The sequence below is a fragment of the Saimiri boliviensis genome, chromosome 8, assembly GCF_048565385.1.
Source record: "Saimiri boliviensis isolate mSaiBol1 chromosome 8, mSaiBol1.pri, whole genome shotgun sequence".
NCBI lineage: Eukaryota > Metazoa > Chordata > Mammalia > Primates > Cebidae > Saimiri > Saimiri boliviensis.
Genome location: NC_133456.1, coordinates 17,539,056 through 17,563,132, shown reverse-complemented (window position 1 = coordinate 17,563,132; position 24,077 = coordinate 17,539,056). Strand labels below are relative to the sequence as shown.

General features: G+C 41.8%; 1 long non-coding RNA gene across 7 annotated transcripts in view; it reads left to right on the top strand.

Moving 5' to 3' along the window:
* The first annotated feature begins 22,610 nt into the window (after positions 1-22,610).
* LOC141585337 (uncharacterized) overlaps positions 22,611-24,077 on the top strand; it is a 128,523-nt gene continuing 127,056 nt past the window's right edge. For all 7 annotated transcript variants that reach the window (XR_012518742.1, XR_012518737.1, XR_012518738.1 and 4 more), the window contains exon 1: positions 22,611-22,782. This is a non-coding gene — a long non-coding RNA (uncharacterized LOC141585337). The remainder of the gene's footprint in view (positions 22,783-24,077) is intronic.

Below are 24,077 nucleotides of genomic sequence, written 5' to 3'. Positions count from 1 at the left end.
ATGCCTGAGAGCTGGTTAAGTGTTATTTCTGGGTCGTGTACATGAGGGTTTATCCAGAAGAGAATTGCATTTGAATTGGTGAACTGAGCAAACATTTCCCTTGACAATGTGAGTGGGCATCATTCAATCTACTGAGGACCTAAAAAAAAACCAAAAAGGCAGAGAAGGGTTGAACTCACCCACTGCCTGACTGCTTGAGCCAGGACATTGACCTTCTGCCCTCAGAGCTCCTGGTTCTCAGTCCCTCAGACCTGGACTAGAATCTATACCATCAGCTCTCTGGCTTGAGGGCTTCAAACTACACCATCAGCTCTCCTGGGTCTCCAGCTTGCACACGGAAGATTATGGGACGTCTTAGCCTCTATAATTGTGTGAGCCCAAATAGCATAATAAATAACTCTCTAAATGTATATAAATCATAATGAATAAATATTTGCGTGTATATATGTAGATATATATGTGTGTATATATATGTGCGTGTATGTATGTCCATATATTACCTATTGGTGTGTATATATGTATGTATGTACATTACCTATTTCTTCTGTTTCTGTGGAGAACCTTAGCTAATACACTCAGAGACTGATTATACACTCACATACGCTTCAGTTCTTAGTAGATTCTGCTCCACCTTGGTGCTCTCTGTAATTCAAATATCTCCTTCTCTCTTTCCTTCTAAGAGTCCCTTTCTCCAAAGAAAATAATTTAAAGACCACATAGTGTACAGGCATACTTCATTTTATGGCACTTGACTTTATTGCACCTCATGCATTGCATTTTTAAAATCGAAGTTTTGTGGCAACCCTGTATTAAGCAAGCCTATTGGCACCATTTTTCCAAAAACACGTACTCACTTCCTGTCTCTGTGTCACATTTTGGCAATTCTCACAATATTTTAAACTTTTCCCTTATTATTACATCTGCTCTGGTGATCTGCGATCATTGATCTTTGATGTAACTATTATTTTTTGAGACATCACAAACCGCACCTATATAAGATGAAGATTAAATTCCAGCAAACTTAATCCATAAATGTCATATATGTTCTGATTGGTCCACCAGCTAGATGTTCCTGCATCTCTTTCCCTCTCCCAGGTCTCCCTATTCCCTCAGACAGAACAATATCGAAATTAGATCAAATAATAACCCTACAATGGCCTCTAACTGGTCAAGTGAAAGAGTTGCACATCTCTCACATTAAATCAAAAGCCGGAAATAGTTAAGCTTTGTGAGGAAGGCATGTTGAAAGCTGAGACAGGTCAAAAGCTAGGACTCTATACCATCAACCACACATCAGTTAGCCAAGTTGTGAATGTAAAGAAAGAGGTTTTGAAGGAGACAAAAAGTATTATTCCTGTGACCATACAAATGATAAGAAAATGAAACAGCTTCATTACTGACAGGAAGAAAGTTTTAGTGGTCTGGATAGAACAAACCAGCCACAACACTCCCTTAAGCCACGGTCTAATCCAGAGCAAGGCCCTAACTCTTCAATTCTATGAGAGAAAAGAGAAAGCTTCAGAAGGAAAGTTTGAAGCTAACAGAGGTTGGTTCATGAGGTTTATGAAAAGACACTATCTCCATAACATAAAAGTGCAAGGTGAAGAAGCAAGTGCTGACAGAGAAGCTGCAGCAAATTATCCAGAAGATCTAGCTAAGATCATTAATGAAGGTGTCTACACTAAACAACAGATTTTTGGCATAGACAAAACAACCTTAAATTGGAAAAAGATGCTCTCAAGGACTTTTGTAGCTACAGAGAGAAGTCAGTGGCTGGCTTCAAATCTTCAAAGGACAGGCTGACTTTCTTGTTAGGAGCTATGAAACTGGTGACTTCAAGCTGATGCCAGTGCTCAATTGCCATTCTGAAAATCCTAGGGTCATTGAGAATTATGCTAAATCTACTCCGATTATGCTCTATAAATAGAACAATAAAGCCTGGATGACAGCATATCTGTTTACAACATGGTTTACTGAACATTTTAAGCACACTGTTGAGATCTACTGCTCAGGAAAAAAAGATTCTTTTCAAAACATTACTGCTCATTGAAAATGTATCTAGTCACCCAAGAGCTCTGATTGAGATGTACAAGGAGATTAACGTTTTCATACCTGCTAACACAACACCCATTCTGCAGCTAATGGATCAAGGAGTAATTTCAGCTTTTAAGTCCCATTATTTTAGAAATACATTTCATTAAGCTATATCTGTTATAGACAGTGATTCCTCAATGGATGTCGGCAAAGCAATTTGAAAACCTTCTAAAAAAGATTCACCATGACTCATGAGAGGAGGGCAAAGTATTAACATTAGCAGGAGTTTGGAAAAAGTCAACCCTTGTGGATGACTTTGAGGGTTTCAAAACTTCAGTGGAGAAAATAACTGCAGGTGTAATGGAAATAGCAAGATAACTAGAATTAGAAGTGGAGCCTGAAGATGTGATTGAAACTTTATCTCATGATAAAAATTGAATGGATAAGGAGTTACTTTTTATGAACGAGCAAAAGAAGCAGTTTCTTTGTTTTTTGTTTTTCTTTCTTTCCTTTTCTTCCCAGGCTGGAATGCAGTAGCACAATCATGCAACCTCTGCCTCCCAGCTTCCCAGGCTCAAATCATCCTCCCACCTGAGCCTCCTGAGTAGCTGGGACTAGAAAGTAGTTTCTTGAGATGGAATCTACTGCTGAAGATGCTGTGAATATTGTTGAAATGACAACAAACGATTTAGAATATTACATAAAAATAGTTGATAAAGCAGCATTAGGGTTTGAAAGGACTGACTCCAAGTTTGAAAGAAATTCTACAGCATCACATGCTACAGAGAAACCTTTTGTAAAAGGAAGAGTAAATTGATGTGGCAAACATCATTGTTGTCTTATTTTAAGAAATTGCTGCAGCCACCTCACCCTTCAGCAACCACCACCATGATCAGTCAGCAGCCATCAACACTGAGGCAAGACCCTCCAACCAGCAAAAAGATGAAGACTCACTGAAGGCTCAGATGATTGTTAGCGTTTTTAGCAATAAAGGGTTTTTAAATTAAGATATGCACATTGTTTTTTTAGAAGTAATACTATTATATACTTAATTATATATAATATAAACATAACTTTTATACATACTGGAAAACCAAAAACTTTGTGGGACCCACTTTATTGCAATATTTGCTTTACTGAGGTGGTTGGAACAAACCCACAATATCTCCAAAGTATGCCTGGATTAGTTTTTCTCTGCTGTGTAACAAATTATCACAAACTTGCTGGTTTAAAACCACACAAATGTAACATCATTTCACAGTTTCTGTGGGTTAGGAGTCCAAGTACTGTTCTGCTGGTTCCTGTGCTCAAGGTATAGAAACAAGGTGAAGGCCAGGGCTGCAGTCTCTCTGGAGCTTGGTGTCTTCTTCCAGTCTCATTCAGCCTATTGGCAGAACTCAGTTCCTTGCAGCAGCAGAACTCATAGTGGCTTCTATCTTTGAGGTCAGGAGGAAAGCATCTGCTTCAGCTTGAATCAAGAAGACTTCTGCCTCTGACCTCCAAATCTAGATATGGTTAGTTCAAGTTCATGCAAGAGAATCTCCTTTTTGATAAACTCAGAGTCAACTGATTAGGGACCTTAATTCTATTTTGTTATACAATGGAACCTATAAGATTGTGGGAGTTTTATTCCATCATGTTTATAAGTCCTGCTCACACTCAAGGGGAGAGAACTATGTGGGGTATTACACTAGGGGGTGGAAATAATATTGGCTGTCCCTATTGTATCTCCTCACATCCTCCTTCTGGCTCCCTCTTCCACCCCTTCCAAAGTTTCTCTGCCAAGGTTCACTTGATCTCCTAATAACCACACATTAGTATTCCTTTGACCAGGAGGGAAATAGAGCTTTTGTCCCTATTCTTTCAAGGGCAGGTTTATTTTCTGTGTGTTTTTATTTTGAATTTCACTCTTCCTCTGTTCCCCCAACACCCTCTTTTTTTTTTTTTTTTTTTTTTTGGCAGAGTCTCACTCTGTCACCCAGACTGGAGTACACTGTTGCAATCTCAGTTCACTGCAAACTCCACCTCCCCAGGTTCAAACGATTCTTGTCTCAGCCTCCCAACTAACTGGGATTTCAGGTGTGCATCATCACACCCAGGTAATTTTTGTATTTTTAGTAGAGACAGGGTTTCACAATGTTAGCCAGGCTGGTCTCAAACTCCTGGGCTCAAGTGATCTGCCTGCTTCAGCCTCCCAAAGTACTGGGATTACAGGCGTGAGCTACCGTGCCCAGGCTGCACCACCTTTTTCTGTAAGCTTTGAATTGTTAACCTTATTCTAACTCTTTATTGCCACCTTCCCAAGTCATTTTGTTTTAGATATATCTATTATAAACAATACATATCTACTTTTGATTTCTTTAAGCCAATTACTTTTGAAATGAGTGACTTTCAGGTGAATTTAAGCCATTCACAATTGTTTGATTACTGATCTGTTTGGAGTTCGTCTTATTTTTTGTTTCCTCTTTACCATACTTTTTTATTCTTTCTGTTTTCCTACTCTTTTATTGACTTGATTGCATTTTCTTCTTTCCATCTTTTCTCCTGTAATAATCTGGAGGGGAAAAAAAAACTCTGTTTTTCTAGTGAGTATTCTTAAATCATAATACACAATTAAATTTGTATTTGTCTACTAATTGTTAGAAAGACTCGTTTTCTACATCCTCACTCTAAGAAGACAACATTGTTGTCATGGCTTCACTTTCTGACCCTCATTCTCATCCCCTGGTTTATCTCCTCTATTGATACCACCCAGGAGGCTAGCTCCAGATATTTTTTTTTTTTTTTTTTTTTTTTTTTTGAGACAGAGTCTTGCTCTGTCACCCAGGCTAGAGTGCAGTGGCGCCATCTCAGCTCACGGCAATTTCTGCCTCCCGGGTTTAAGTGATTCTCCTGCCTCAGCCTCCCAAGTGGCTGGGATTACAAGTGCCCACCACAACGCCTGGCTAATGTTTGTAGTTTTAGTAGAGACAGGTTTTGTCATGTTGGCCAGGCTGGTCTCTAACTCTTTACATCAGAAGATCCACTTGCCTCGGCCTCCCAAAGTGCTGTGATTACAGGCATAAGCCACCGTGCCTGGCTGCTGCAGATACGTATTAATGTCTTTCTCTCCCTCCAAACTTTTTTTTTTTTTAACAATCAGTTGTTATTTATACCTAGCAATAAGTTTTGCTAGGGAATTTTAGTCACCACTGCTTTTTGGATCCTATTTCTTTTTCCTTGATTTTTTTTTCTTCATGTAAGAAAACAGCTTTCAGGACTTTTTTCACAGAGCACCTGAAGCTGGTAAATTGCATCTCTAAAAATGTCATCATTTCAATCACAACTTACTTGAGAGTTTGGCAATCTATGTTTAGAACCTTCCAAACCACAGCACTCACCCTGCTGACTAAAATTCTGTGTTTAATTGATGTTACTCTTCACAGTGTGTTTCCTGAAAGTGCTCCCATTCTCACATCAGTGTTGATCCCTTCAAAGGCTCTCAGAAAACACTTTTCATTTGAGTAGGAAATGGATTTTGAATATGTGCAAAGATGCGGACATCCCTCCCACCCTACTACTGCTACTTCCACCTGCACATCTTCTGAACTGAAAAGGAAGAGGAGGAGCCATTTTTCAGTCTAAATGGGCTCCCATTTTTACAGCCACATAATTCTACATGCTTAAGCCCAAGTTTTCACATCAAGCAAATTAGGGGTAATTTTTTTTTGCTTTATAAAAGTTATTCTTTGTTGTACAAAAGGATTCAATGCAATTTTCCTTTTAATATCCTGGTTCTCTAGTACATTTCAAATATGATTCCATTTCAAACAATTTATTTGGCTTTTTAAAAAAAAAGGAACACATCCACTGTGTAAAACAAGTATGCCTAAAATTTCCTCTTTATAGGTTTTTATGTCTTTGAAGCTAAATGATGAAATCCTATAAATTCATACAAGATATTGGAGGACCTGCTTATAATTTCTGGATATGGAACCTCCCACTGAGTTGTTCAAATGAAAGAAAGCAAAAAAAGAGGAAAATCAGAAGCCACCCTGAGACTTTATAATCTATATTCATTCTCTATTTTTGATAATGTCATTTTGGGGGACAGATATTGTCATTACAGTTTTGCAAAACAATAGCTATGACAGATAATTTAACTTTAAACTTTGGAGCCATCTTCCTTCCTAAAGGTTTTCAGGTGAGTAATCCTCTCATGCCAACCTAACAACCCAGGAAACCAAGGTCTCAAAGGCTGAGGAGCTGCACAGGGTGACAGATTTACCTAAGTGACCACTGTGAAACAATTAGCCAAGGGCCTGACACCTATTTGATGCTCAATAAATAGCTGTTAACCAAAGCAGCTGAGTCTTTTTTCCAGCCAGTTTTGTAGACTTTTCACTTTGTTGTGCTGCCTCCCAGTTCATCAGGAAATGCTCATTAGCACAAACTACTAGTGAGGAACTAACTGCATGGCAGGTTGGAAGGTTGGCCTCCTGTTGATGTTATCTGTGCATAAAAATGTAACCCACACAGAACTTCTCAATGTGCTTGGGCTGGTCAGTCAACCTAAATGTCTTTCCCAGGAATTGTATGGGGATGACTTTTCACATATGACCAGACAGACATGTCATATGCCGGCTTCATGAGAGCATGCAACCTGTGCTGTTGTGCTTGGTTTCATACTCTGCTTTCTCTGCTTTAAAATTCTTAAGTTTTCAGCAAAGGGCTCTGCCTTTGCTTTTTGCCCTGGACCCCATACATGATGTAGTCAATCCTGTGGACAGAGACTAATCGTGGAAAAAAGAAATTAAGCCATTTTATATAAGCGATACTCAGATGAGTAAGGTTTTAAAATGTTGTATGAAGAAAACTTTTATTACAAAATACGGAATATTCTCTGTAGTAAGAGAGGAGAGTGAATATTTGTCACAGGGCAGGATTCCAGGACCTTTTATCTTCCCACTTTGAATATGAAAGAACCTTTGGAGTTCTCTAGTCCAATCTGCTCTGACTACAAATAGCAGACCTCCAGAAGTGGCCCAACAAGCCCATGCCCACGCAACCTGGCTAGCGGGGAGCCCCAGGGCTCCTGTGTCCTAATGCTGCCCATATTGCATCACGGTCTCAGTATCAGAAAGCAGTAGGTCAATGAATACAGTTTCTGTCCTTTCGATGTTGTAGGCATAGAGATTTTTTTAAATGATTTTAATAATTGTATTTTATCTTTGTGCTAGTACAGCCATACTATTAGTGAAAGCCAAAAATGTCCGAAGAGCCAAATAAATTTGAAGGGAAAAAAAGTCAGTTTTTACTTAGCCCACATATTTGGGTTTGAGGAGGCAAGTCAATGGGACTGGCAAGGTCCCACACAACCTATCTAGGTGCAGATCCCAGGGCTCCTGGGTCTTAATGCTGCCCATATTGTATCATGGTCTCAGTATCAGAAAGCAGTAGGTCAAAGCATATATCAGAATATTATTGCTTTGTAAGACTGAAGAATATTCAATTTATGTACATACTACATTTTGTTTGTGCATTTTTCTGTTGATAGACATTCGAATTGTGAATATTGCTATGAACACCCATGTACAAGTATGTGATTGTTTGAGTTCTTGCTTTCAATTCTTTTGACTATATGCTTAAAAGTGGAATTGCTGCTATTCACTGAGGGCAATATTGTCTCCAGTGACCACATAACTGAGCAGATCAAGAGACAACACTTCCTGAGCAGAGCGCTAAAAGTTCTTGGCTATTTTTCCCATCATACAGTGGGAAAAAAGTATACCTTTTAATTGATGCAGCAGGAAACCTGAGTGAAACAGATTCAAGTTACCAAAAGTAAACAAAAACAAAATTGGGATGGGGTAGGGATGAGGGAGGAACTCTTGACAGTGAGCTGCATGGAAACAAACGCTTTAGTCATACAAGATGAATATTTCTGAAAAATCAAACCATAAGCTTTTTTTGCATAACTTTTATTGTGATAAAATATACATAACTTTTTTTTTTTAACCGTTGTAACCACTGTTAAGCATACAGTTTAGTGGCATTACCTTCACAGTGTTGTACAACCATCACCATTAACCATTTCTGGAACTATTTTTTATCATCCCAAACTGAAATTCTGTTTGCATTAAAATATAACTTCCATACCCTCCTCTCTCTAGCCAGTGCTAAACACTATTCTACTTTCTCTCTCTATGCATTTGTCTATTCTAGGTATTTTATGCAAGTGGAATCATATACTATTTGTCCTTTTATGTCTGGCTTAACTCACTTAGCATAATGTTTTTAAGGTCCATCCATGTTGTAGCATATGTTAGAATTTCATTGCTTTTTAAAAACTGAATAATATTCAATGTGTGTGAATGAATAAACATTTTGTTTATCCATTCTTCTATTGATGGACATTTGAGTTGTGAATAATCCTGCTATGAACACAGAAATACAAGTGTCTGATTGTTTGAGTTCTTGCTCTCAATTAATTTGAGCATATGCCTAGATGTGGAATTGCTGCATCATCTGGTAAATCTGTGCTTAATTTTTTTGAGGAACCACCACAGAGTGTTGTTTTCCACAGCAGTTGCACCATTTTACATTTCCACCAGCAGTGCACAAGGGTTCCAGTTTCTTTACATCCTTACCACCACTTATTATGTTTCTGGTTTTGGTTGTTATTGTTTTTTAAAATAGCCATTTTAACGGTGTAAAGTGGTATCTCACTGTGATTTTGATTTGCATTTCCCTAATGACTAGTGTTGTTGAGCACCTTATCGTTTGTTTATTGGCCATTTGCATGATTTCTTTGGTAAAATGTCTATCCAAGTCCTTTGCCCATTTTTTAATTGTATATATTTATGGGGTACAAAGTGTCATTATGATATAGGTATATAATGTGGAATGATTAAATCAAGCAAATTAACATAGCCATCACCTCAAATACTTACCACTTTTTGTGGTGTGAACATTTGAAATTTACTCTTAGCAACTTTGAAATATACATTATTATTAATTATTGTCACCATGTTATGCAATGGATCTCAAAAAACTTATTCCCCCTGTCTAACTGAAACTTTGTACCCTTTGACCAGCATCTCCCAATTCCCCTCACCCTTCACCCTCTGGTAACCTCCATTCTACTCTCTGCTTCTATGAGTTTGATTATTTTAGATTCAACATATAAGTGAGAGAATGTGGTTTCGTCCTTCTGTGCCTGGCTTATTTCACTTAGCATAATATCTTTCAGGTTCATCATGTTGACATAAATAACAGAATTTCCTTCTCTTTAAAGGCTGAATATTATTCCATTGTGAATATACGTCACATTTTCTTTACGCATTCATCCATTGATAGACATTTAGATTTAGTCCATATCTTAGTGCTTGTGAATATTGTGGCTGAAATGAACATGAGAATGCAGATATCTCTTTGTCTCTTTGACAAACTAATTTCAAATCCTTCGGATACATACCCAGAAGTGGAATTGCTGGATCATATGGTAATTCTAGTTTTAGATTTTCAAGGAAACTCCATACGGTTTTTCACAGCAGCTGTACTAATTTACATTCCTACCAATAGTGTATGAGAGTACCTTTTCTGCACATTCTCAACACTTTTCTTCAGTCTTTTTTATAATAACCATTCTGACAGATTTGCAGAATCTGTCTCATTGTGGTTTTAGTTTGCATTTTCCTAATGACTTGTGATATTAAACATTTTTCATATGTATGATGGCCATTTGTATATCTTCTTTTGAGAAATGTCTATTCAGATCCTTTTCCTAATTTTAAAATCGAATTATTTGTTTTCTTGCTATTGAGTTGAGTTCCTGATTTATTTTGAATATTAACCTCTTTATTTATTTATTTATTTATTTATTTATTTATTTATTTTATTGAGATGGAGTTTCACCATATTGGTCAGACTGGTCTCCAATTCCTGACCTCAGGTGATCCATCCACATCGGCCTCCCAAAGTGCTGGGATTACAGGCGTGAGCCACCGCTCCCAGCCAAATATTAACCTCTTAATAGATGTATGGCTTGCAAATATTTTCTATCAATCTATAGGCTGTCTCCTTATACTGTTGTTTCTGTTGTTGTGCAAAAGCTTTTTGGTTTGATGTAATCCTATTTGTTTATTTTTGTTTGTGTTGCCTGTCTAGGTCAAACCTAAAAAATCATTGCCCAGACAAATGTTGTGTAGCTTTCCCACTTTGTTCTCCTGTAGTAATCTTATGGTTTCAGGTCTTATGTTTAAGTTTTTAATCAATTTTGAGTTGATTTGTGTATATGGTATGAGAAAAGAGTCCAGTTTTATTCTTCTGCACATGAATATTCAGTTTCCTCAACATTGTTATTGAAGAGACGTCTTTGTCCCACTGTGTGTTCTTGGCAACTTTGTTGGAAACCAGTTGACCATATTGACTATAGTCACTCTGCTGTGCTATTAAATTTTAGTCTTATTCATTCTTTCTATTTGTTTGTGCCCATTAACCATCCCCACTTCCTCTCCAGCCCCCAGCTACCATTTCCAGCCTCTTCTACTCTCTGTGTCCATGAGTTCAATTGTTTTGATTTTTAGATCCCACAAATAAGTAAGAACATGTGATGTTTGTCTTTCTGTGCCTGGCTTATTTCACTTAACGTAATGATCTCCAGTTCCATCCATGTCATTGCGAATGACTGGATCTCATTCTTTTCATGGCTGAATAGTACTCCATTGTGTATATGTATCACATTTTCTTTATCTATTCATCTGTTGATAAATACTCAGGTTGCTTCCAAACCTTAGTTATTGCAAACAGTGCTGCAGATATCTCTTAGATATACTGATTTCCTTTGTTTTAGGTATATACTCAGCAGTGGAGTTGTGGGATCATATAGTAGCTCTACCATACAGCATGAGTTCATTTCTGACTTCAATTTTATTCCACTGGTCAATGTGTCTATTTTAATGCCAGTAACTTTTAATTTTAATTACTATAGCTTTGTAATATAGTTTGAAACCAGGCAGTATGATGTCTCCAGTTCCATTCTTTTTGTTCAAGATTGTTTTGACTATTCAAGGATTTTTTTTTTTTTTAGTTCTATATTAATTTTAGATTTTTTTTCTGTTTTCGTGAAAAATGACATTGGAATTTTGGTATGGATTGCTTTGAATCTGTAGATTGCTTTGAGTAGTATGGACATTTTAACAATATTAATTCTCCCAATCCATGAACATGGGATTTATTTCCACTTATTTGTGTCTTATCCCATTTACTTCATCAAAGTTTAATCATTTTCAGTGTTTTCTTTCATCTTCTTGGTTAAACTTCTTCCTAAGTATTTTTTGTAGCTATTATAAATGAATTATTTTCTTAAGTTCTTTTTCAGATAATTCATTGTTAATGCATACAAACACTTCCAATTTTTGTGTGTTGATTTTGTAAATGTGACTTTATTCATATATTAGTTCTTACAATTGTTTGGTTGAGTCTTTAGAGTTTTCTATATATAAGATAATGTTGTCAGTAAAGAGAGACAGTTTGACTTTGTCCTTTCCTATCTGAATGCCTTTTATTTCTTTTTAAATTTTTTTAAAAACGGTTTATTTTTATTTTAAGTTCCAGGATACACGTGCAGGATGTGCAAATTTGTTACAATGGTAAACATGTGCCATGGTGGTTTGTTGCATCTATCAACCCATCACCTAGGTATTAAGCCCAGCATGCATTAGCTATTTTTTCTGATGTTCTCACTCTCCCCAACTCACCCCCTGATATGCCCCTATGTGTGTTGTTCCCCTCCCTGTGTCAATGTGTTCTCATTGTTCAACTACCACTTATAAGTGAGACATGTGGTGTTTGGTTTTCTGTTCTTGTGTTAGTTTGCTGAGGATGATGACTTCCATCCATGCCCCTGCAAAGGACATGATCTCGTTCCTTTTTATGGCTGCATAGTATTCCATGGTGTATACGTACCACATTTTCTTTATCCAGTCTATCATTGATAAGCATTTGGGTTGATTCCATGTCTTTGATATTGTGAATAGTGCTGCAATTAACATACACGTGCATATAGCTTTGTAATAGAATTATTCATATTCCTTTGGGTATATACACAATAATGAGATTGCTAGGTCAAATGGTATTTCTGGTTCTAGATCTTTGAGGAATTGCCACACTATCTTCCACAACAGTTGAACTAATTTATCTTCTCAACAACAGCGTAAAAGATTTCTTTTTCTCCACAACCTTGCCAGCATCTGTTGTTTCTTGACTTTTTAGTAATTGCCATTCTGACTAGCACTAGATGGTATCTCATTGTGGTTTTCATTTATATTTCTCTAATGATCAGTGATGTTGAGCTTTTTTTCACATATTTGTTGGCTGTATGAATGTCTTCATTTGAGAAGTGTCTGTTCATGTCCTTTGTCCATTTTTTAATGAGGTTGTCCATCTTTTTCTTATAAATTTGTTTAATTTCCTTGTAGATTCTGGATATTAGTCCTTTGTCAGATGGATAGATTGCAAAAATTTTCTCCCACTCTGTAGGTTGCATGTTTGCTCTGATGATAGTTTCTTTTGCTGTGCAGAAGCTCTTTAGTTTAATGAGATCTCATTTGTCAACTTTTGCTTTTTTGTTACAATTGTTTTTGGCAATTTTGTCATGAAATCTTTGCCTGTGCCTGTGTCCTGAATGGTATTGCTTGGATTTTCTTCTAGGGTTTTTATACTTTTGGGTTTTACATTTAAGTCTTTAATTCATCTTGAGTTAATTTTTGTATAAGGTGTAAGGAAAAGGTCCAGTTTCAATTTTCTGTATACTGAATGACTTTTATTTCTTTCTCTTGACTAATTGCTCTGGTAAGGTAGAAGTGCTGAGAGTGGGTGCTACAGTTTCGATGTGGTTTGTCCCTGCCAAAACTCATGCTGAAATTTGATCTTCAGTATTGCAGTGTTGGGAGATAGGGCCTAATGGGAGGCGTTTGAGTCATGAGACTGAATCCGTCATGAATAGATTAATGCCCTCCTGTAGGGGTAAATGAGTTCTCACTCTCTTAGGAATTGATTAGTTTTCTATGAGAGCAAGTTGTTAAAAAACTGTCTGGCATCCTTGGTTTCTCTCTCTTGCTTCCTTCTTTGTCATGTGATATCTTTGCACATGTCTGCTTGCCTTCCACTTTCTGTCATGAGTGGAAGCAGCATATGGCCTTCACCAGAAGCTGAGCAGATGCTGGCACCATGCTTCTTGCACTTCCCAGCCTGAAGAATCATGAGCTAAATAAACCTGTTTACTTTATGAATTACCTAGTCTCGGGTATTTTGTTATAGCAATACAAAACAGACTAAGCCAGTGGGAATGCTTGTCTTGTTTCTAATCTTAAAGGAAGAGCTCAACTTTTTATTTTGGAGTATAATGTTAGCTGTAGGCTTGTCATATATGGACTGTATTGTGCTAAGGCACATTCCTTTTATAATCTGTTGAGTTTTTATCATAAAAGAATGTTGAAAATTTTCCAAGTTGTTTTACTATACCTAATAAGATAATCACATGATTATTGTCCTTCACTCTGTTAATGTGATGTATTACATTTATTGAATTCCATATGCCAAATTATCCTTGCATCCCAGGGATATCTTCCACTTGATCATAATGAATGATCCCTTCACTGAGCTGTTTAATTTGGTTTGCTAGTATTTTTTAAAATTTATTTTATGCTTTTATTTTTTGAGACAGAGTCTCACTCTGTCACCAGGCTAGAGTGCAATGATGCAATTTTGGTTCACTGCAAACTTTGACTCCCTGTTTCAAGTGATTCTCCTGCCTCAGCCTCCCTAGTAGCTGAGATTACAGGCACACAGGCACATACCACCACGCCCAGCTAATTTTTGTATTTTTAGTAGAGACAGGGTTTCACCATGTTGGCCAGGATGGTTTCTATCTCCTGACCTCATAATCTGCCTGCCTTACCTTCCCAAAGTGCTGGGATTACAGGTGTGAGCCACTGCGCCTGGTCAGTAGTATTTTTTTAATGATGTTTGCATCTATGTTCATCAGGGATAGTAGCCTATAATTTTCTTTTCTTGTAATGTCTTCATCCTGCTTTGTAATTAGAATTAGACTGACCTCTTAAAATGAGTTTGGCAAGTTTGGAAGTATTCCCTCTTCTTCAATTTTTTTGGGAAGACTTTGAGAAGGTTTGGCATTAGTTCTTCAAGTGTTTGTTAGAGTTCATCTGTAAAGACATCACATCCTGTGCTTTTCTTTGATGGAGGATGTTTTATTAATAATTAAATCTCTCTACTTGTTATTGATCTGTTCAGATTTTCAGTTTCTTCATGATCAGTCTTGCTAGGCTGCATGTGTCTAGGAATTTTTATATTTTTTTCAGGTACTTCAATTTGTTTGCATATAATTGTTTTCAGGAATCTATTATGATCTTTTGTATTTCTATGGTATCAGTTATATGTCTCCTCTTTCCTTTCTGATTTTATTTGAGTCTTCTCTCTCTTTTTTTTAAAGTTAGTCTAACAAATGTCTTGTTGACTTTTTAGACCTTTTCAAAAAATCAGTTCTCAGTTTTGTTGTTTCTTTCTGTTGTTTTTCTAGATTCTTACTTATTTCTGCTCTGATCTGCTTACTTTGGGCATAATTTGTTCTTTTTTCTGTAGTTCCTTAAGGTGTAATATTAGATTGTTTATTTCAGATCTTTCTTCTTTTCTGATATAAGTGTGAATTGCTATGAATCTCCCTCTTGGGATTGATTTGCTGCATCCCTTAAGTTTTGGTATAATGTGTTTTTGTTTTTGTTTGTCTCAAGACTTTTTTATTTCCCCTTTGATTTCTACCACCTATTGTTAGCTCAGGAGCCTGTGTCTATGTGAAAATTCACATATTTGTAAATTTTCCAAGATCTCTCCTATCATTGGTTTCTAGTTGTACACTAATGTGATCAGAAAAGATACCTGATATGATTTCAATACTTTCACATTTCCTCTTACTTGCTTTGTGGGCTAATATGATGTGATCTGTCCAGAAGAATGTTTCATGCATGCTTCTGAAGAATGTGTATGTGTGGGATTGAATGTTCTATATATGTCTGCTAGACACATTGGGTTTTAAATGTAGTTCAAATCCAATGTTTTCTTATAATTTTCTGTTTGGATTACATGCTTATTATTGAACGTGGGGTATCAAAATTCTCTATTATTATTGAATCTATCTCTCCTTTAGATCCTTTAAGATTTTCTGTGTGTATTTAGGTCTTCTGATGTTGGATGCATATATACACAATTATTATATTGTCTTGATGAATTGACCTTTTATCATTATATAATTCCATTTTTCGTCTCTTTTTGAAGTTTTTGACTTAGCATCTATTTCAAATGATATAAGTGTAGCTACCCCTGCTGTCTTTTGTTTTACATTTGTGCAGAATATCGTTTTCCATTCCTTCACTTTCAGTCTGTGAGTGTCTTTAAAAGTACAGGGAGTCTCTTGTAGGCAGCATATAGTTGAGTCTTATTTGTTAATTCTTTCAGTCATTAAATTCAGTCTTTTGGTGGGAGAATTTAATCCATTTGTATTCAAAGTAATTATTGATAGGTTAGGATGTACTACTGCCATTTTGCAATTTTTTTTCTAGTTGCTTTATAGATACTTTGTTTCATTCTTCCTTTCTTGCAGTGGTTTGATCACTTCTGTAGTGGTATTCTTTGAATCCACTTTGTGCTTTGTGCGTGTTTTTTTCTTTAATGATTTTTACTTTGTGGTTTCCATGGAGCTTTCAAAAAACATCTTTTAACAGGCAATTTTTCAAGCCAATAGCAATTTAATGTTGATTTCAGCAACTCTGCACTTTTATTACCCCATCCATTTTGTGTTTTTCTGTTTTTTACTTTTATTTTAGGTTCAGGGGTACATGCATAGGTTTGTTATATAGCAAGTTAGGAATAGAGGAAATTACCTCAATTAGATTTTTTTAAAATCTACAAAAACCCTGTCTCTAATATACTTAAAGGTGAAAGACTGATTGCTTTTCCCTGAAGATCAGGAATAAGGCAACTATACCTGCTCTCACCACTCATCCAACATAGTATTAAAAGTTCTACCACTGAAATAAGACAAGAAAAAAAAAGTGAAAGACATATGGATTCAAAAAGAAGAAACAAAACTGCCACTATTTGCAGATAACATGATTGTTTACACAGAAAATTCCTAGAAGTGATAAGTAAATTCAGCATGGTTGAAGTATACAAGATCAACACAAAAACAGACCTGCACAAATATGCCTGCCGACTTTTAAAAAATTAAATAAATCTGCAAAAGCAATTCATTGGAGGAAAGATAACCTTTCCAACACATTAGAACAACTGAGTATTCACATAAAAGAACTGTACCTCAACCTAAACTTCACATCTCAGAGAAAAATTAGCTGAAAATGAATCACAGATGTAAAATGTAAAATTAAATTTACTTTAAAAATTAAAGAAAATCTTCCAGATTTAGGGCTAGATGAAAGTTCTTACACTTGACACCAAAAGCAAAAGCCATAAAATGAAAGACTGATAAATTAAGTCTCTTCAAAATTGGAAAGTTTTGCTCTGCAAAAGCCTGTGTGAAGAGAATGAAAAGACAAGCTAGAGACTGGAGCAAAATATTTGCAAACCACATATCTCACAAAGGGCTTTTCCTATAATATATAAAGAACTCTTCAAAATGCCGCAGTAAAAAATAAAAACAAACCTCTAATTAGAATACGGGCAAAACATGTGAACAGACATTCTACCAAAAAAGAAATAAAGAAAAAGAAAAGGGTATACAGATGGCAAATCAGCACATAAAAAAGATGATCACTATCATTACCTTAGCCACCAGGGAAATGCAATTTAAAACCACGATGAGATATTATTTACCTATCTGAATGACTGAAATAAAAAAAATAATGACAACAATAAATGCTGCCAAGTATGAAGAAAAAAATCAATCACTCCTACATTCTGGTGGGATTCTAAAATGGCACAGGCAATCTGGAAAAGAGCATGGCAGTTCTTACAAAACAAAATGTGTGCTTACCATATAACCCAGCAATTGCCCTCTTGGGCGTTTATTCCAGAAAAAACTTATGTTCCCACAAAAACCTGTACAGGAATGTTCACAGCAGCTTTATTTGCAACAGCCAATATGGAATGAAAACAGCTCTGCAACAAGTTCTTCAATGAGAAAACGGTTGAACAATCCACCGTTGTGGTACCTCCATCCCATGAACACGACCCACTAATAAAAAAGAATGACCTATTGATTATACACAGTAATTGGATACATTTCAAGGGAATTATGCTGAGTCAATAAAGACAATTCAAAAATACTACCTTATTGTATAATTTCATCTATACAACATTCTTGAAATGACAAAATTGGAAAAAATTGAAAATAGATTCCTAGTGGTCATGGATTGCCACTGACCCTCCAGGTAGATGTGGTCACAAAAGGCAAAAAGAGGGATCCACAGTTCTGCATCTTAACTGTGGTGGTGGATGAATTTACACGTGATAAAATTGTACAAAATTAATTACACACACATAGAGGATGGAGGAGAGAGAAGTGAGTACAAGCAAAACTGGAAATCTCAATAAGATGGGTGGGGTCATATCAATGCTAGGATCCTGGTTGTGATATTGCACCGTAGCTTTGGGAATTGTTACCACTAGGAAAACTGGGAAAAGGATGGGTACACAGGATCTCCGTGCCCTATTATTTTTACAACTGCACGTGAATCTATGATTATCTCAAAACACTTAAATATATTTTTTTTAAATGTGTGAATGCTCCTGGGCTACATATTTTTAAAAAAATAAAGTACAATTCTCTTAAGAACGCAAAGGCCAAGGGGCAGAAGGTTATTTCCTAAATTTTAAGAAACCATGTAGTTCACAAGTGCCACCTCCTCACTTTGCTGTCAGAGACGTGATGTGCTCTGCAGTGCTGGAATTGAGAGTTCGAGAGGGAGATACCGGTACTGGCCTCTCGGTGTTCAAGTGTGTGTTTAGGTGGGCGTTGGTGTGAGAACCAGACAGAGAAACTGGGAGCAAGAGCAAGAGCTTTGCCTCTCCAACTGTCACGAAGGGTGGCCGGCTGATGGAGGTGCTGTGCAGAAAGCCGGGGAAGGGCTTAAAGAGGGTGCTGGCGCCTCGGGAACGCCCTCCTGCTGCACCCTACAGGAGGTTGTGGGCGGTGGCTCAACAACCCCGATGCAGCGCTCGAACCCCACGGTCCAGAAGGAAAGGTGAGCGGGGGACCTGGGCGGGAGGTGAGGCCTCCCGGCAGCAGCCCTCAAGCGTGCTGGGCAGACCGGCTCGCAGAGGCGGCGCCTGGTCTTGGATGCTGCAGCAGAGACGCCAAGGAGACTGAATGCAGGGAGCGAGGCGTAGCGGCCGCGGAGGGTGGGGCCGCCCGGAAATCCCGGCGGCGCCAGCCTGGTAGCATCTGCAGGCCGGGGGCGCGCACACAAGGGGCACGTGGGTGTGGAGGAACCGGCGCCGCGGGGCCTCCTTCCTGCAGCTCCGCGGCGGCCGAGTGCCGGCGCTGGAGGAACGGCGAGTGAGGTGTCTGCCCCGCGCAGGCGGTACCCGCAGCCCCAGCTTCGCACCCAGCAGAGGGGGCCAAGGACGGTGACTGTGGCCCAGCACCTGGAGGCGCTCTCCACGCGCGTCTCTTCCCCGATGCCGGGGCGTGAAGCTGGGCGGCTTTGTCCGGAGATGTCTGGGGATATGGGCAGGGGACGAAGAGGTTTCCCAACTGGCCAAACCCTGGCGTGGGGGAAAGACAGAGGGTCATTGACCCGTGGGAGCGCCCTGGGGCTTCGAAGGAACGGCGCCCGAAGCCGAGCCGGGGAGAATGGTGTTGGGCACCGGCGGGGCAAGCGGGTTCCACGTGGGTGGACCCCGAGCTGAGGGCAGCCGTAGGGTCGCGGAATCGCGGACGTGTGCGCTTCCCTACACCAGCACAAGGACACCTGTACGTGAACCCCGGCTTCCACCCCTCCTGGCGAGGTCGGCGCCGGGCGCGCGCAGGGGAGGGACGGCGGCGGAGTGCGGGGTTTAGCGGGGGTGAGGTGTGGCCGCGGGGGAGGGGGCGAAGGCACTAGAAGGCTGCGGTCCCTCGGTCGCTGCTGTTCCCACCGTCGGCGCGGGGCGCAGAGGGGGCGAAGAGAGGTCTGCCAGTCGCACTGCGGTCCCTGACGGCGTTCACCTGCCCTGAGGGTGAGAGGAAAAGGAAAAGGGTTCATGTAAATGCGCGAGAGCCGGCAGAGACTCTTGCTGGTTCCTAAAGGCGCGGAGGGATGTGGCCGCGGGAACCTGTAGTTTAGAGGGCAACGCTGAGTGTCATAATGCGGGAGATGACCCCGGGCGCAGCGGGGCTTCCACTTGGGTAGAGCTCCAGAGAACGTGGCTCCAGAAGAGGAGCTTCCTGCGTTGTACTAAACCTAGCATTTACCCTCTGCCACTCAGCTCCCACAACCTCCAAGGTCCTAGCGGAGTCATTTAAGCGCTCAATACCACCACCTTCATTTTACGTAAAATCCAAGACTAATTCTGCACTTTATTAACCTCCTTGTTCTCAAGTCACCACGGGGCAGCTTTTCACAGCTCTGATGCGTGGTCACTCCAAGCCCACAGCGAGTTGCTTGTGTCCTCGGCTTCTGCTCCGCAAACCTCGAACGATGCCACCGGAGGACGCTGAAGGCAAAGGCTCGCTGGGCCGGGCGCCGGCAAGACTGCGGCGCTTGCAAAGCCTCCGCGGGAGCCGAATGCGGACGAGGCTCGTGACCCCCTCCCGAGGCAAGCGGCTCGGCCCTGCGGCGACACTTGGTCAGTGTCACTTTCTCCCTACCGGTGTCGCGCATTTTCTCAACAGAACGTGACCCGGTAGACCGATGAACTCGGAATCGGGAAAATGCGTCTGCCCCTTGTCTAGTCTCTCTGCCCCCCCACACCTCTGCCCTTCACTGCGGACGGCGCCTTGCGCGCATCTGGATCGCCGCGGCACCTTCGCCCGCAGCTCCCCATTCCCAAGGCGGCCGGAGGAGGGCCTTTCCGAGTTACCTGTCTCCCGTCAGCAGCCACACCAGTCGGTTCCCCTCGCACCACTCCCCAAGGGTAGAGCCCCTGAAAGTCCCAGGCTCTTGTGCCACGCACCCTCCCCCCTGCGGGGAGACCCTGCTCGTGCGTGTGTGTGCCACGCGTTTAATCGCATAGAGTAATTCCCAGACGTGCAAGACAAAGCATTTCAAGCAAAAATGGTCCAGAGTTCAAGTTAGAAAGCACATCTCGAGGCGCTGAGCTTGTTCTCGCCGTCTGCCTCGGTCTCTGGGGCGTCGCATCCAGGAGAAGGGTTTTTAACTCTGAATCCCTGCCAGATCCGCTCGGAAATTAGCTCTTCTGGCGGTGCAGCAACAGGTGGCCCCGCCGCCTCCCTTGTGCACCCGGAGGGACTACACCCTCCTTCACTCCCGGCCCCTAGTCCTTGCGGGAGTAGGTAACGGCGAGGGAAGGGTGGCAGTGGGGACGAGAGAGGGGAGAAGGCAGTATATATTTTTTATTTTTAATTGTGAAATTGTCTGCGTGCTGTGCTCTGAGATTCTCTTGTCTCAGTCAACTTCCAATTTTAAGGTGGCCCTAATGTTAAGATTAACACCTAGAAATGAAAACGTACCCACCTTCCTTATTACAAAGGTCTTTTGTTGTTTGTTTGTTTTTTGTTTTTTAAAAACAAGTATCCCCCCACCCCCCACCCCCCTCGGACTTATACTTTATGAGATTTCTCCGACCTTGGTGGTTTGGAGAAATGAGGTGGGGGAAGAGAAGACGCAAGGGCAGCAGGGCGTCCACCAGGAAAATAAGATACTTACTAATGTAATAGGGCCGTTCCTTTTTACTTCAGATGCTCCCCCACCCCTTTGAGTTTCCTCAAAGTTTCTCTATCCAGCGTTTGTGCCCGAAGCTTTACGAATAAACTCCCTTTCCAGGTAAACCTCCTCGTCACTTGTCCTTTGCCCAGCGAATCGCAGGTACGATGGGTCAAGGACCCCCGGCTTCCATATTGTCTGAGTCACCTTCCAGTTGGAAAGGCCACCTGGGGCGAGGGACGTGTTGCCCGATTGGTCTAAATAAGGAAAGAAGGAATACCAAAGGACCAAGGGCCTCTGTTCCTCCCCATTCCGCCACCACCACCACTAGTTCCCGGGCTCCGCTGAGCGCTGTGGCGGTCTTGGCTAGAAACTGCGTCTCCGCCCAAATCGAGTGCAAAATTCCCTTGGACAGAAGTTTGAAGGAATCCAGTGTAGAAACAGACTTCTCCGTCCAATTTGGTTGTAATCAATAATCATATAAGTATACCCACATAACCACCTAAGTAAAGAGCAGACGCCCAGATTCACGGTCCCCACGTGTTGCTGGAGTTGGCGCAGACGCGTCTGCGGGCATAGCGGCGGACGTGACACCGCATTTTCTCCGAATTCCTGCCATCTAGGGTGGTGCCGCCCCGAGAGGGGGTCATGGGGTGGTGGGGTAATAGGCTGCAGAATCCACTTGCTCTGGGGGAGCACTAAGGTTCAGAGTAGAGAGCAACTCCGAGGGGCTCTCGTACAGCCTCATTCTCCCACACCAGAAAAGCAATGCTCGTTATGGATGGTTAATAGCCGGGCTTCTCCTGACCATGCGGCGCGTCCCTGCCGACACCACTAGCTTAGTTGTTTTAATTTGACCTTTATTAGCAACGTGCTCCCAGAGGCTGCGAATTGGATTCGCACCACGATAACCGCCCTCTCCCCTTCCACCCCTTCTGCTTCCTGGAGGGGATCGGAGGCTGCAGCTCCCGCGACGCCTCCTCCTCCTGCGCAGGGAGCAGGCCTGAGTTCCTCCGCGTTACCACCTGGGAGCCCTCAGGCGTCCCGGGGCCTGGTCGGAGGGTCTTCGAGCCCTGGAGCTGGGCGGTGTCTGCAGTGCACCGCCGGGAGTTACTCTCGGGCACAATGTGCTGGTGTGCAGAGAGGAGAAAAGAAAAAAAAAACCCCAACACCACTCTTAAGTGGCACTGGCATCTAGGAAGCGGCGGTGGTCTACACTGAGCGTGCCCTTGCCTGGAGGTGTAGGGGGCGGTTACTGCAGCTGAGGGGAGGGTACTGCGGCCAAGGGCAGGGCGGGAGGACAGTCAAGGCCGGCTGGCCGCGTGGGAGCCTTTCCTCTCCGGGTTCAGCGGCCGGAATCACTGGCACTGCTGCTAAAGGGGCTGGTAGGCTCTCCTGCACCCCGCGTGCTCCTCCGCCTTCTCTGTGTCCCCCGGCTTTTCCAGGAGGAAGATGGGGTGCCCATCGCGAATGGGGCGCGCCGGGCAGCCAGGCCGGGCGGTCACGTGTCCCCCCTCCCCCGCTACTGCGGCGGGAGTTCCAATCAGAGCGCGCCAGGGGGCTCCTCCCGGGCAGGAACCACCCGGCTCGGCGGCGGAGGGTGGGCCGCCGTCACCTGACCGCCCGCCCCCGCCCCCCGCGAGTAAGGGGCGGTGGTAGCGTCTGCTCGGTTACAAATGGCCCCTCCCGCCCGGTTCGCCCGCTCGCTCGGGCTCGGCGCGGACCCGCCTGGGCGTGCTCCTCCCGCCGGCTCCAGGCGTCCCACCGCCCTGACTCCTGAGGGCGCGCCGGGCACCCAGCGCGTAGGCTCGCCCGCGGAGGTCGCCACGGAAGTCTGGACCGCCTAGGCGTGTGGCTCGTCTGCAGGCAGGTGAGCGTGCACCGCAGGCGTGGGATGCTGCGGGGACAGTGCGGGGGACGTGTGGGGTCCTCAGATGCGGACGCGAATCCGTGCGATGCCGAGGTCAAGTTTGCAGAGCTAGTACGAGGTGTCGGTTTCCTTGGCCTCCTCTTTGATGCTCCCGCGGGTTGGGGGCTCGGACCAAAGCTTCAATTTGGGGGAAGGGCTTCAGGACATTCTTGCCTTGAGATACTTGACAAAGGTTGAAAAGACACATCAGGTGGGAGCTTGTAGCTGCTGCTGATGGGGTGAGACAGGTGCAGTCGAGTGTGCTTGCATATGTGTGTGGCTCCTGGTAAGGGTCAGCTCGAGATGGGGAGAAGCCTCTGGGACGGGTCATTCTGTCCCCAAGGGACACTTAGATGCCGGAGACTGAAATTGAGCGGCTCTGAGGTGGTCACTAGATGTTATGGCAGCAAACCAGTGACCTCCAGTGTTTCTGATATGACCCTGTAGTAGTAGCAGAAGTGCAGATGGTTCAGTAAAGAGTATGTGAGGTTTTAAGGCACCGAGAAAAGATTCCTCTTACCTTCTAACTTCTTGGCAGAAATTAGTATTAAAAGTGCTGAATCATGCAAAAAGATGAGGAAAATAATTTACTTCATGTTTTGGTAAAGTTCTGCAAAGCTAGTAATATCTGCATTTTTGAATGAATGCTTTAAATTTAAGATGTAGGCACCAGCTATTTAAAATCATATTTTAAGACTGTGCCCTTGGCTTTACGGCAATGGGTTGCTTTTCCTTCTTTATGATGAGTTGTATCCAATCATTACTTCTTACACTTTCACTACCCTCAAAACAAACCCCGAAGAAAAACCCCGAAGACATGGGTTTTTAAATTTTTTTATATTTTTGGTGTGTTCATGATTGTAAAGGGAGTGGAGGTATCAGTCCTGGAAAATAGAAAATATCCTCCTCTAATGAATGCAGTGATGGCCAATTTGATCAGTCTGATTTGTCAAATGCCACTGAAGGGAATGTCAAGCTAGTAACATGCAGACTGGAGAGAAAATGAAACAGGAGTTGCCCATTGAGGAAGAAATAAGCCCTTATCTGATTGCACTCAGTGAAGGAGCTGGAGGGTAGGGCTTCCACATTGGAAGCTGAGTCCTTGTTGGTGGAGGTGGAGGGGTGCAGTTTTTGATGTAAGTTTTGAGGTCAGACACCAAGTAACATAAAGATGAATTTAAAAAAAAAAAAAATCAGAGTCAGGATTAGTAAAATGGGTGTGTCCAGCGACAGCCCTTGCCCATTTACTCTGGGCT